Source organism: Macrotis lagotis, chromosome X (genome assembly GCF_037893015.1).
Source record: "Macrotis lagotis isolate mMagLag1 chromosome X, bilby.v1.9.chrom.fasta, whole genome shotgun sequence".
Classification (NCBI taxonomy): Eukaryota; Metazoa; Chordata; class Mammalia; order Peramelemorphia; family Peramelidae; genus Macrotis; species Macrotis lagotis.
The window spans coordinates 123,763,399-123,777,029 of record NC_133666.1 but is presented as its reverse complement, the minus strand read 5'-3'; the positions used below and the strand labels follow the sequence as shown (position 1 = coordinate 123,777,029).

The window sequence follows — 13,631 nt, the reverse complement described above, 5'->3', positions numbered from 1 at the left end:
TGCCCTGACATCATGGAACCAGAGGGTAAAATACATAAAAAAAAGAATACATCAACCCCTCCAGAAAGAGATTTCAAAAATGAAAACACTAAGGAATATTGTGGCCAAATTCAAGAACTATCAGATAAAAGAGAAAATCCTGCAAGCAGCCAGAAAGAAACAATTTAGATACTATGGAACCACAGTAAGGATTGCACAGGACCTGGGTTTATCAACATTAAGGGATCAAATGACCTGGAATGAGAGAATCCAAAGAGCAAGGGAGCTTGGAATGCAGCCAAGAATTCATTATCTGGCAAAACTGAGCCTTCTCTTCCAGGGGAAAAGATGGACATTTAATGAAATAGGAGACTTCCAAATTTCCTGATGAAAAGACCAGAGCCAAATAGAAAATTTGGACTTCAAACAGGAGACTCAAGAGACACATGTGATAAGGTAAAAAAAATAAAAGGATAAAGAAAAAAACCTGCAATCCAATAAGATGAAACTGGCTATATGCCCACTTGGGAGAAAGACTCTCATAACTCTCAAGAATTGTAACTATAGTAGAGAGAATATACCTAGCAAGAAATAATGGGCACTCATGACTTAACTATGACTCTGATAGAATGACTTAAAAGCAATATCTCCTTTAAAAAGGGCACAGTAACTAGACAGGAGGATGGAGGAGACTGAATGGTGAAAATCACATAACATTAAGAGGTACACAGGACCTATTGCAATACAGGGAAAGAAGGGAGGAAGTGAGAACCACCTGAATCTTACTCTCATTGGATTTGGCTTAAAGTTAACATACACAGTCTCAAATAAGTAAAGAAACTTATCTTACCTTTCAGGTATTAAAAGGGGAAAGGGGGAGGGAGGAGGAAAAGAAGAACTAACAGAAGGAAGGGAAGGAAGGAACAAAGGGAAATGGGAAAGAAAGGGGTTGGATATAAGAGGGCAAACACACTGAATGTGGTGGTATTCAGAAACAAAATACTGGGGGATATGGAAAAAGTGAAAGGGGGAAAATACAAACAGAGGGAAGATAGCATGGAGGGAAATAAAGAGTAATTATAACTTTGAATGTGAATAGGATGAACTCTCCCTTAAAATGTAAGCAATCAGCAGACTGGATTAAAAAACATAATCCTACAATATACTGCTTTCAAGAAAGTCATTTGAAGTAGAGAGAGATACATACAGAGTAAAGGTAAAAGACTGGAGCAAAATATGTTTTGCTTCAGCTATAATGAAAAAAGCAAGGATAACAATCCTTATCTCAGACAAAGCAGCTGCAAGAATAGCTAGCATTAAAAGAGATAAGGAAGGGAACTATATCTTCCCAAAAGGTACCATAAACAATAAAGTAATTGCAATAGAAAATATGTATGCACCCAATGGTATAGCATCCAAATTCTTAGAGGAGAAGTAGAATGAGAACATGGACAGAAAAACTACTGGTAGGAGATCTCAACCTCTCACTCTCAGATTTAGATAAATCTAACCATTAAAAAACCAAGAAGTAAGTTAAAGAAATAAATAGATTATTAGAAAATCTAGGCATGATAGACATTTGGAGAAAACTGAGTGGGATAGAAAGGAATATACTTTTTTTCTGCAGTACATGGCATTTACACAAAAACTGACCATGTCCTAGGGCATAAAAACCTAAAAATCAAATGCAGAAAGGCAGAAATAGTAAATATATCCTCCTCAGATCATAATGCAAAAAAAAAAATACCCACATGTAATAATGGGCCAGGGAAAGATGGACCTTAAGCTAATTGAAAACTAATTAACCTCGTTTTAAAGAATGAATGGATCAAACAACAAATTATAGAAAGAATTAAAGATTTCATCCTAGATAATAACAATAATGAAACAACATACCAAAACTTGTGGGATACAGACAAGGCACTTATCAGGGAATATATTATATATTTAAATGCTTACATGAATAAATTAGAGAAAGGGGAAAAATAAACATGCAACTAAAAAAATTACAGAAAAAACAAATTAAAAACCCCCAATTAAATACCAAATTTGGAATTCTAAAAATTAAAGGAGAAATTAATAAAACTGAAAGCAAGAAAAATATTGAACTAATAAATAAAAACAAGAATTAGTTTTATGAAAAAACCAATAAAATCGAAAACCTCTGTTTAATTTGTTTAAAACAAAGAAGAAAACCAAATTGGTAATATCATAAATGAAAAAGGTGAACTCTTCACCAATGAGGAGGAAATTAAAGTAATATTTCAGAATTTTTTTGCCCCACTCTATGACAATAAATTTGAAAATGTAAATGAAATGGATGAATGTTTACAAAAATATAAGTTTCCCAGGTTAAATGAAGAGGAAATTAAATATCTAAATAACCCTATCTTAGCAAAAGAAATTCAACAAGCCATTATTGAACTCTCTAAGAAAATATCTCCAAGGGCAGCTAGGTGGCGTAGTGGATAGAGCACTGGTCCTAGAGTCAGGAGTACCTGAGTTCCAATCCAGCCTCAGACATTTAATAATTACTGATCTGTGTGGCCTTGGGCAAGCCACTTAACCCCAGTGCCTCACAAAAACCTTTAAAAAAAACTCAGAAAAAAAATCTCCAGGGCCAGATGGATTCACAAGTGAATTCTGTCAAACATTTAAGGAAAAATTGGTTCCAAATCTATATAAACTCTTTGGAAAAATAGGTGAAGGTAGAACTCTGTCTAATTCTTTCTATGACACCAATATGGTGCTGATACCTATACCAGGAAGAGTCAAAACAGAGAAAGAAAATTATAGACCTATCTCCCTGATAAATATAAATGCAAAAATCCTAAATAAAATTTTAGCAAAATGATTACAGCAAGTTATCACTAGGATAATACACTATTCCCAAATAGGATTTATCCCAGGAATGCAGGGTTGGTTCAATATTAGGAAAAATGCTAGTACAATTAATTATATCAATAACAAAACTATCAGAAATCACATGATTATATCAATAGATGCTGAAAAAACCTTTGACAAAATATAGCACCCATTCCTACTAAAAACACTACAGGGTATAGGAATAAATGGATTTTTCCTTAGAATAATAATCAGTATCTATCTGAAACCATCAACAAGCATCATATGCAATAGGGATATGCTAGAGACATTCCCAATAAGATCAGGGGTGAAAGAAGGATGCCCATTATTGCCATGACTAATTTAATATTGTATTAGAAATGTTATAGTTTCAGCAATAAGAGAAGAAAAAGAAATTGAAGGAATTAGAATTGAGAAGGAAAAGACAAAACACTCACTCTTTGCAGGTGCCATGATGGTATACCTAAAGAATCCCCAAAATCATCTAAAAACTACTACAAATAATTAGCAACTTCAGCAAAGTTGCATGATATAAAATAAACTCTCATAAATCCTCAACATTTCTATATATGACTAGCAAGAAATAGCAGAAAGAGCTAGAAAGAGAAATCCCATTCAAAATAACTTCAGACAATATTAAATACCTGGAAGTCTACTTGCCAATGCAGACTCAGAAACTTTATTAAAACAATTACAAAACACTTCTCACACAAATATAATCTTATTTAAATAACTGAACAAATATCAACTGCTCATGGATAGGCTGAGCTAATATAATAAAAATGACAATTCTACCTAAATTAAACTACTTGTTTTGTTCCCTACCAATCAAAATTCCAAAAAATTACTTTAATGAGTTAGAAAAAATTGTAACTAAATTCATATGAAGAAATTAAAAAGTCAAGAATTTCCAGGGGTTTAATGAAAAAGTGCAAAAGAAGATGGCTTAGCCCTTCCAGATCTGAAATTATATTATAAAGCATCAGTCATCAAAACTGTATGTTATTGGCTAAGAAATGGAGTCATGGATCAATGGAATAGACCAGGTACAAAAGAGATAGCAGGAAATGATTATAGTAATCTGATGTTTGATAACCCCAAAGAGCCCAGCTTTTGGGATAAAAACTCTCTCTTCGATAAAAACTATTGGGAATATTAGAAGTTAATGTGGCAGAAACTTGGATTAGACCAACAACTTACAACCTATACCAAGATAAGATCAAAATGGTTACAGGATTTAGACATTAAGGAAATATTATAAGCAAGCTAGGACATCAAGGAATAGTTTACCTGACAGATTTATGAAAAGGGAAGCAGTTTATGACCAAAGAAGAGATGGAGAACGTCATTAAAAACAAACTAGATAATTTTGAATACATTAAATTAAAAAACTTTTGCATAGACAAAACCACTGTAACCAAGATCAGAAGAAATGTAATAAATTGGAAAATAATTTTTACAACTAACATTTCTGACAAAGGATACTTTTTTAAAATATATAGAGATTTGAGTCAAATTTATATAAAAAACACCATTCCCCAATTGACAAATTGTCTAAGGATATATGGAGGCAATTTACAGATGAAGAAATCAAAGTGATTCATAGTCATATGAAAATTGCTATATATCATTAATTATTAGAGAAATGCAAATTGAAGCATCTCTGAGGTGCCATCTCACACTTCTCAGACTGGCCATTATGACCAGAACAACAATGATCAATGTTAGAAGGGATGTGGGAAATCTCGGACATTACTGGTGGAGCTGTGAACTCATCCAACCTTTCTGAAGAGCAATTTGGAATTATGTCCAAAGGGCAATAAAAATGTGGATACTCTTTAATCCAGCAATACTACTGAGTCTATACCCTGAAGAGATCATGAAAAAGGGCAAAAACATCACTTGTACAAAAATATTAATAGCTCTGTTTGTGGTGACAGAGAACTGGAAATTGAGTGAATGTCCATCATTTGGGAAATGGCTGAACAAATTTTGATTTATATACATTATGGAACACTATTGTCCTATTAGAAACCGGGAGGGATGGGAATTCAGAGAAGCCTGGAAGGATTTGCATGAACTGATGCTGAGTGAGATGCGCAGAATCAGAAGAACATTGTACCATAGCAGCAACATGGGACTGATGATCAATCTTAATGGACTTTCTCATTCTACCAGTGCAATGATTAGGGACAATTTTAGTGTATCTGTGATGAAGAATACCATCTCTATCCAGACAAAGAATTGTGGAGTTTGAACAATGACCAAAGACTATTACCTTTAATTGATTTAAAAAAAAATTATCTTATTATGTAATTTTGCTATCTCATATTTTTTTTTCCTTAAGGATGTGATAGCTCTCTCAACACATTCAACTTAGATCAGTGTATAGTATGGAAACAATGTAAAGACTAACAGATTGCTTTCTGTGGGGGCTAGGGAGAGGGAAGCAAGATTAGAAGGAAAATTGTAAAATTGTAAAATAAATAAATAAGTTAATTTAAAAAATTGTAGGATGTTATATTTACATACATAAATATATGTGTGTATACTGTATGTAGGTATGTGTGTATATATGTATATATATATATATATATTTATTTATACACATACATCTGTCTTTGTATATATCTATTTTTTGACCTCACTTGAATATAAAACAAAAGAAAAAATCAAAACTTGCCCAGGATGTCCTGAGATACAAATATCTATCTTGAGGTCAAGAAGCTTTCTCATTCTCCTTCTACCAAGGCTTAAATCAAATGGAATGGAAATACCTTTTAGGCAAGCCTCTGAAGAGCACTGCCAACTCTTTCCTCTCTTGGATGACTGAGAACTGTAGGTGTTCTTATATTGAAATCAGTCAGATGACCTTCATGGTGATGCATGGGTCACTAAATAGCAGTCTGGTATTGCCATCAGGGGAGATCTAGGTTTCAATCCTGAAGCAGACAATTACTAGCTAAGTGATCCTGAGCAAGTCACTTAATTTCTTTTATCTTCAGTTTCCTTATCTCTAAAATGGAGAAAATATCACCTTCAGTATTTGATGTCACAGTTCCATATGGCATAACATATATGAACTGCTATATAATATCTACTACTTTTATTTCAACTTCAATGGAATTTTGATTTTTATATTCAATGGAGTTTTGATAGATATGTTCTTAGATAGAACCTACTATTGTTCTTTGTTGTTTCAAATTTAGCACATTATTGCTTAGGAAATTCCCTGGAAGCTAGGAAGTACAGTGGAGAAAGTGCCAGATCCTGTCCTTTGTGACCCTTAGCAAATCACTTAAAGTTTGTCTCTTAAAGTTTCACTGTAGGAAAACACTCAACATGATCAAACATAGCAATAATAAAACCAACAGAAATCATATGATTATTTCAATAGGTGCTAGAAATGCCATTCCTATTAAAAACACTAGAAAGTTTAGGAATAAATGGAGTTTTCCTTAAAATAATAAATAAAAAATGCCCATTATCACTACTACTATTCAATACAGTGTTAGAAATGCTAGCAGTAGCAATAAGAGAAGAAGAAAAACAATTGAAGAAATCAGAATTGACAATGAGGAAGCAAAACACTTATTCTTTGCAGATAATATAATGGGATATTTAGAGAACCTGAGAAAATCATCTAAAAAACACTTTTAAATAATTAACAAATTCAGTAAAGTAGTAGGATATAAAATAAACACATATAAATCATCAACATTTCCATATATGAACAACAAAGCCCAAGAGCAAGAGATAGAGAAATTCCATTTAAAACAACTATAGACTTTAAATACCTGGGAATCTACCACCCAAGACGAACCAAGAAATGGTCTGAACATAATTATAAAGCGCTTCTCACTCAAATAGTCAGATCTAAATAATTGGAAAAATGCTCATGGTTAGGTCAAGCTAATATAACAAAAATGACAATTCTACCCAAATTAAATTACTTATTCAGTACAATACCAATCAAACTACCAAATAAGAACTTTACCAAGCTAGAAAAGACAAAAAGTCAAGAATAGCAAGGGAACTGATGAAAAAAAATGTAAAGGAAGGTGGCCTACCTCTACCAGATCTCAAACTATACTATAAATCATCAGTTATCAAAACTGACTGGCACTGGTTAAGAAATAGCATTATCAATCAGTGGATTAGGACAGGTTCAAAAGAAACCACAGTAAATGACTACACCAATCTACTATTTGTCAAACTCAAAAACATCAGCTTCTGGGATAAGAACTCACATTTGACAAAAATTGTTGGGAAAAATGGAAAACAGTATGGCAAAAACTAGGCATAGATTCACATCTCACACAAAATAAGGTCGAAATGGGTACAGGATTTAGATATAAAGAGCAACACCATAGATAAATTAATAGACCAAAAAATATTCTATCAGATCTATGGAAAGGGGAAAAATTTATGACCAAGAATTAGAGCACATTATAAACTGAAAATTGAATGATTTTGACTATATTAAATTAAAAAGGGTTTGGAGTAATAAAATCAATGCTGCCAAAATTAGAAGGAAAGAAGAAAACTGGGAAACAATCTTCACAACTAGGAATTCTGATAAAGGTCTCATTTCTAAAATATATAGAGAATTGCATCAAATATTATAAGGTTACAAGTCATTTCCCAATTGATAAATGGTCAAAGGACATGAACAGACAGTTTGCAAATGAAGAAATCATAATTATATATAATCATATGTAAAATGCTCCAAATCACTATTGATTAGAGAAATTCAAATTAAAATAACAATGAGGTATCAACTCACATCTATTAGATTGACCAAGATGAGAAAAAGGGAAACTGATGAATGTTGGAGAGGTTGTAGGAGGATTCAGACATTGATTCATTGCTGGTGGAGTTGTGAACAGATCCAACCTTTCTGGAGAGCAATATGGAACTATTCCCAAAGAGCAATAAAACTGTTCATACCCTTTGACCCAGCATTCCCAATGCCAAGTCTTTATCCAGAAGAAATTATAAAAAAAGGGGAAAGTCCTACATGTTCTGAAATACTCATGGCAGCTCTTTTTTGTAGTGGCAAAGAATTAGAAATTGAGGGGATGTTCATCAATTGGGGAATGGCTAAACAAGTTATGATACATGAATACTATGGAATACTATTGTTCTATAAGAAATCACAAATGGCTGGACTCTAGAGAAGCATGGAATGACTTATGGGATCTGATGCTGAGCTAAGGGAGCAGAACCAAGAGAATAATGCACACATCAACAACATTGTGAGATGAACAACATTGATGGAAGCAGCTCCCCTCAGCAATTCAGAGAGCTAGGACAACTGTTTTAGACCGGCAATGGACAATGCTATCCCCATTCAGAGGAAGAAAAGCAAAACAAAGCAAAACACACCCCCAAAACCCATCAATCCTTCAGAATATGAAGAACACTCTATAAAAATTATCTCTTATGTATCTCTTTCCCTTAATCCTAATTCCTCATACTTGAAAATAACTAATTTATAAACATATTAATCAAAAATATGTATGTGCTAGCCTGACTGTTCACTGCTGAAGGGAGGGGGGGCGAGAAGGGAGGGTGGAAGGAAATTTTGTAACTTAAAAAATACATGTGCATATGGATGAAAATAAATAGATAAATAAAAGAAAAAAGTTTACTTCAGTTTCCTCATGTGTAAAATGAGCTGTTGAAGATGATATCAAGCCACTCTAGTACCTTGCCAACAAAACCTCAAATAGGATCACAAAGCATTAGTTACTCCCCAGAATGACTGAACAATAAATTAAGGAGGCTAAAATTTAAACCTTTTTGGGAAAGTTCCTGGGGTTTGAGCTCATCTTCTGTAGGCTTGTTGAAAGCATCTTTAAGACAACTCCAGGAGTAGATAGGACAATGAGCATAAACTGCACTTCATCCTACAATAGATGCATGTCTTCTATAGGAAGCAATTTTCCAGATAATCTTAAAAACCATTGACATTCTTACTATATGATTCTCTTTCTTATAGCTATAGCATGTGAATAAGATTTTGACATAAATGCCATGGTACTTTTGGGTAGCTTATTCAATAATTAGTGACTGATACTAAATTGCTCTTTATTCTCCTGAGACTTTTGGACACACCCATATTGTTTCTCAGTCAAAATATTGTTTTCTTCAAATGTTTATAATTTTTTGATGATGAAAGCTGTGAATATTTCATATAAAATACAGAAGCATGAAATTGGCTTATATTTAGAGGAGTAACTAGTGTCATCTATTAGAAGGAAGTTCACAAGCATTTTTTAAGCATCTTCTATATATTTAATGTTTTACAAATATCTCATTTAATCCTTACAGCAGCTCGAGGAGATAAGTGTTATAATTATCGTCATTTTACAGTTGTGGAAAATGAAGTAGACCAAGGTTAAGTGATTTGCCAGGGTCACACAGTAAGTGCCTGAAGCCAAATTTGAACTCAGGCCTTCTGATTCCAGGTCCAATAATCTATTCACTGAATCCACTTAGCTGACTTTTAGATATAGATGTATGATGGCTTCTTTCAAGAAGGGATGGGAATCAAACTTGCATCTGAGAAAAAGTTCGCAAAATGCTTTGACTGAAATTCTTTCTCTGCTTTATAACATTTGAAGCAATAATTATTGATCTTATTCAATCCAAACACTGACCAATTTTGCAGAGAGGCTAAAATTTTTAGTCACCTCTTTTCACCTGAATCTTTTGTCCATTATATTAATGACACTTGATTTTTTTGCATTAGACCCAACTCACATTTTGGTTTTGTTGGAATTCTGGGGTTCTTCAGGGGTTCTGTACATCCTTTGATTTTATTTCTCTCAAGCTTCTATAATAAGGATTTAAATTAATGAGAATTTTGTTGTTGCTGTTGTTTTGACTCGTTGTTACCTTAAACTTTTTGACTCTTGATTTCAATTGCTAGGGAAGAGAATCTAGAATTTCTAATATTCTTTTTATTTCTTGATTCCATTCTGCAGTTTTTCTTTTTCTTAACTTTAACTGGACAAAAATAGCATTCAAGTTTTCTTTTTGTTTTTTTTGCAAGGCAATGGGGTTAAGTGACTTGCCCAAGGTCACACAGCTAAGTATTAATTGTCTGAGACAGGATTTGAACCCAGGTCCTCCTGACTCCAGGACCAGGTCTATCCACTGTACCACCTAGCTGCCTACATTCAAGTTTTCTACTGAACATATCAGCTGGATATTCATATAATCTTCCTATGACTTTTTATAGGATATCATTAGTTTCTCACATTACTTCTGCCAGAGGTGTTTTCAATCAGTCAGCAGTATTAGACATCCAACATCGGCCAGGAGCTATATTATGCTCTGACCTAATGCAGACAAAGACAAAAGACATGCATAAACAATAATTAAATTTCAGGGAGTTTATATTCTATATAGTTTATAGATAGATAGATAGATAGATAGATAGATAGATAGATAGATAGATAGATTCTATCTATCTTATCTATATCAAATTTCTTGGGAAAAGGCATGGACATTTGGAGGTATTAGGAAAGATTTCAAGTATCCTTAGCTCATCTGCCCAGAGCTGAACATACACAAACAAATAAATAACTGGAGGAAGGTGGTAGAATGGGGCATGCTAGAGGAACCACTATAAGGTCAAGGAAACATAGAAGTTGGCAGGAGCATAGAAAGCAGTCATCCCAGAGAAATGACATGAAAGCAGGTTAACACAAAAACTGGTCAGGCTTTGGAAGCATAAAGAAAGTTTTATAAAGTGTACAAACTAATAAGCACAGTCTGGGCTTGTTGAAGAAGGGAGGAACAGTGTAATAGTAACAATTCAATTTAATTCTTGATTATTAGTTCTGATTATAAGCCTTCTCTTTCTCTATTCCCCCCCTTTCTTTTTCTAAAAAGGGAAGAGGAAGAAAAGAAGAGAAAGCACAACAGGTTATAATGAAAGGAAATACACAATAATCATAATAGTGAAAGTGAATAATATAGACTCACTCATAAAATAAGGAAAAATATGAAATAAAATTCATGGAATCCAACAATATGCTCTTAAAAGTACACTTGAAACATAAAGATTCACAAAGAATTAAAATGAGGGATTACAATAGGATTTTTATTGCTTCAGGTATATTGATATTTAAAGATACAGATAATGAAATAATATCAGTACTTAGTATATATGCGCCAAATACTTGAAAGAAAGGTTAATTGAATTATGAGAAGAATAGACAACAAAACTTTTAATAATTAGGTACCACAGTATGTTCATTTCAAAATAAATTGAACAAAAAACAAGAAATTAATGACATAGAATTTTAGAAAAATTAAATGTGATAGATTTCTAGAGATTATTCAATGGGAATAAAAAATACATATATCTCAATTGTGTATGGCAACTTGATTGAAACTGACCTTTTGCTAGGACATAAAAACCTCATAAACAAATTAGAAAAGCAAAAAATATTAAACATTTATTTTACTGACCATAACAAGATTCAAAAGCAAAGAGAAGCTAAATAATTTAACCCAGAAGAATTGGTGGGTAAAAGAACAAATAACAGAAAGGAATACTTGATTAAAGAAAATGACAAGAAACATAATATTAAAGTTTTGGAGATGCAATCAATATATCTATATGTATATATATATATATATATATATATGTATATATGTATATTCCTTTTAATAGAAGAAAGAAAAATCTAATTAATTGGTACAGTTAAATAAAGTAAAGCTAAAAATAAAAACATTCCATCAAATGAAAAAGTGGAAATTTTAAAAATAAAAAAGAAATAAAATTGTTGGTATAATGTAAAATGAATTGATAAATCTAGGAGCTGTTTTCTTTTTTTAAAAAAAATAAATAAGTCATTAGGTAATCCAGAAAGAGAAAAATAAATTGCTAAAATCAAAAAAGAAAAAACAGAGACTTCATAGATGAAAGTGAAGAACTGTTTTACTTAATTGAATGCCAACAAAACTGATAACAAATGAAGGAGAGATTTACGAAAATATAATGTACCGAGATTCACAGGATGATAATCTTGTCTCCAAGAAAGAAATTTAAGACTTCACCAAAAAACTCCAAATTGGTCAGAGTGAGCAATCTAGGATCATTGGTATTAACTTCCAAGTGAATTCTCTCAAATATTAAAAGACCAGTTAATTTAAATATTGCATATATTCCTTGAAAAATGGGGAGAGAATATTTTACCAAAATTTTTTTTTGTGAGACGAACATGCTCCTGATCTAAATGAGGGATAAATGAATCAGAGAAAGAAAAGTATATATCAAAATCTTGAATAATCATAGATGGAACTATATTGAATAAAATATCAGCAAAGTGATTATATTAACAAAATTATATACTACATTAGTGTTGGATATATACCAGGGATAAAGTATTGATTTAATATTTGGCTAGGGTTTGAAGTTATTACATTTTTCTCCTCCTCTTCCTCATCATCTTCCCTTACCATAGCATATTATTGAAACTGGTACAACTACAGAGATAGAACTATTCTGAGTTGTAGACCTGGAACAGTGAGAGGGAATGGAGATTAAGAGACAAGGTAGGAAGGATTGGAACCAAATACCTTTTGCTAGGAAATCAGCTAAGATATCTTTTCTCTGTCCTGATAAAATTTGGAAAAGAGCCATAAGACCTTCAGTTAGTGCTCATACACTGACAGATTTGAGTTCCATCAAGCTTACCTTTGTCTTCTCCCTAGGTGGTTAATATTCATGGAAGTTCTTATTGATTAGTTCATAGGATGGAGATCAGGAAAGGGAGACCCTTATTTCTTTAGAATTCAAAGAAATATGATTTAGAGCTGGAAGGGACCTAAAAATTTATGTAATCCAATCCCATCACTCTACCGGTGGGGAAGCTGATGACCAGAGGGAATGATTTTCCCACAGTCATACGAGGTAGTAAGAAGAGGCAAGATTTAAACACAAATCCTCTGACTCCAAATTTAGTGAACTTTTCATCATCTTCCTCTGCACGTAACCTCTTCCTGTAGATTCCTTTTTTAAACCCTTTCCTAGACTTGACATGGAGTTGGGTAAGATTCAGTTGCGGTTATTTCTGTTGGAATTGATACAGTTTCTGACTTGGGAAACTTTACTCTGGAAAAAGATATAAGCATTCACCTCCTATCTCTTAAGAAGCCAGCTTTCCTCTTAACACTCCTGTGAGCTCCAGTTTGACTCTCTGGAAAGTGGACCACCCCTTTTACTGATTCAGCTGTTTCTGTGGTCAGACTGACCTCTGGACCAGTCATCACCCAATCCCTAATGTCCTTTGCACTGCTTTTCCCCTCACATCCCATCAAATATTTTAACTGTAGAAGACAGGATTTCCTAGTTAGGACTCTGAGAATGACTTTCAGGAATGGAGTCTTTACATCTTTACAAAGACACAATTAGAAAGTCATGCAATTTGAACATATTTAAGCGACTAAAATTATGGAAGTCTTTGGAAATTTGTTTTGCTTGTCCTCCCACCTCCATTTTCTAAGTTTTCTTCCTATTCCCTGGCTCTGCTCCTTAGTATCCTGAAGTAGTACCCCTCTATAGTTTGTCCACAAGCATGTCTCAGAATTCTTCCAAAAGACCTGGATATAACACCTGACATTGATATTTACTTTAGGTGGATCTTGGATAAGTCATCTCTCTAAGCTTTAGTTTTCTTATTTGTCAAGTGAGGACAAAAATCCTATTATATACACCCATCGCAGAGTTGTTGTGAGTATCAGATGAAATAGTGTATAGAATAATG

The 13,631-nt window shown here is 33.0% G+C and overlaps 1 protein-coding gene and 1 long non-coding RNA gene across 9 annotated transcripts in view; one reads left to right on the top strand and one right to left on the bottom strand.

The window, feature by feature from the left end:
* The window catches only part of LOC141502406 (uncharacterized), a 38,442-nt gene extending 25,387 nt beyond the window's left edge, over nucleotides 1-13,055 (bottom strand). For 2 of the 3 annotated variants that reach the window (XR_012472519.1, XR_012472517.1), the window contains exons 1-2: nucleotides 12,563-13,055; nucleotides 9,613-10,193 (exon numbers count right to left, since the gene is read on the bottom strand). This is a non-coding gene — a long non-coding RNA (uncharacterized LOC141502406). The remainder of the gene's footprint in view (nucleotides 1-9,612; nucleotides 10,194-12,562) is intronic. The other variant, XR_012472518.1, reaches the window with a different exon arrangement.
* Nucleotides 1-13,631, top strand: part of PDILT (protein disulfide isomerase like, testis expressed) — a 70,146-nt gene that overhangs the window by 54,909 nt on the left and 1,606 nt on the right. The window lies entirely within an intron of this gene.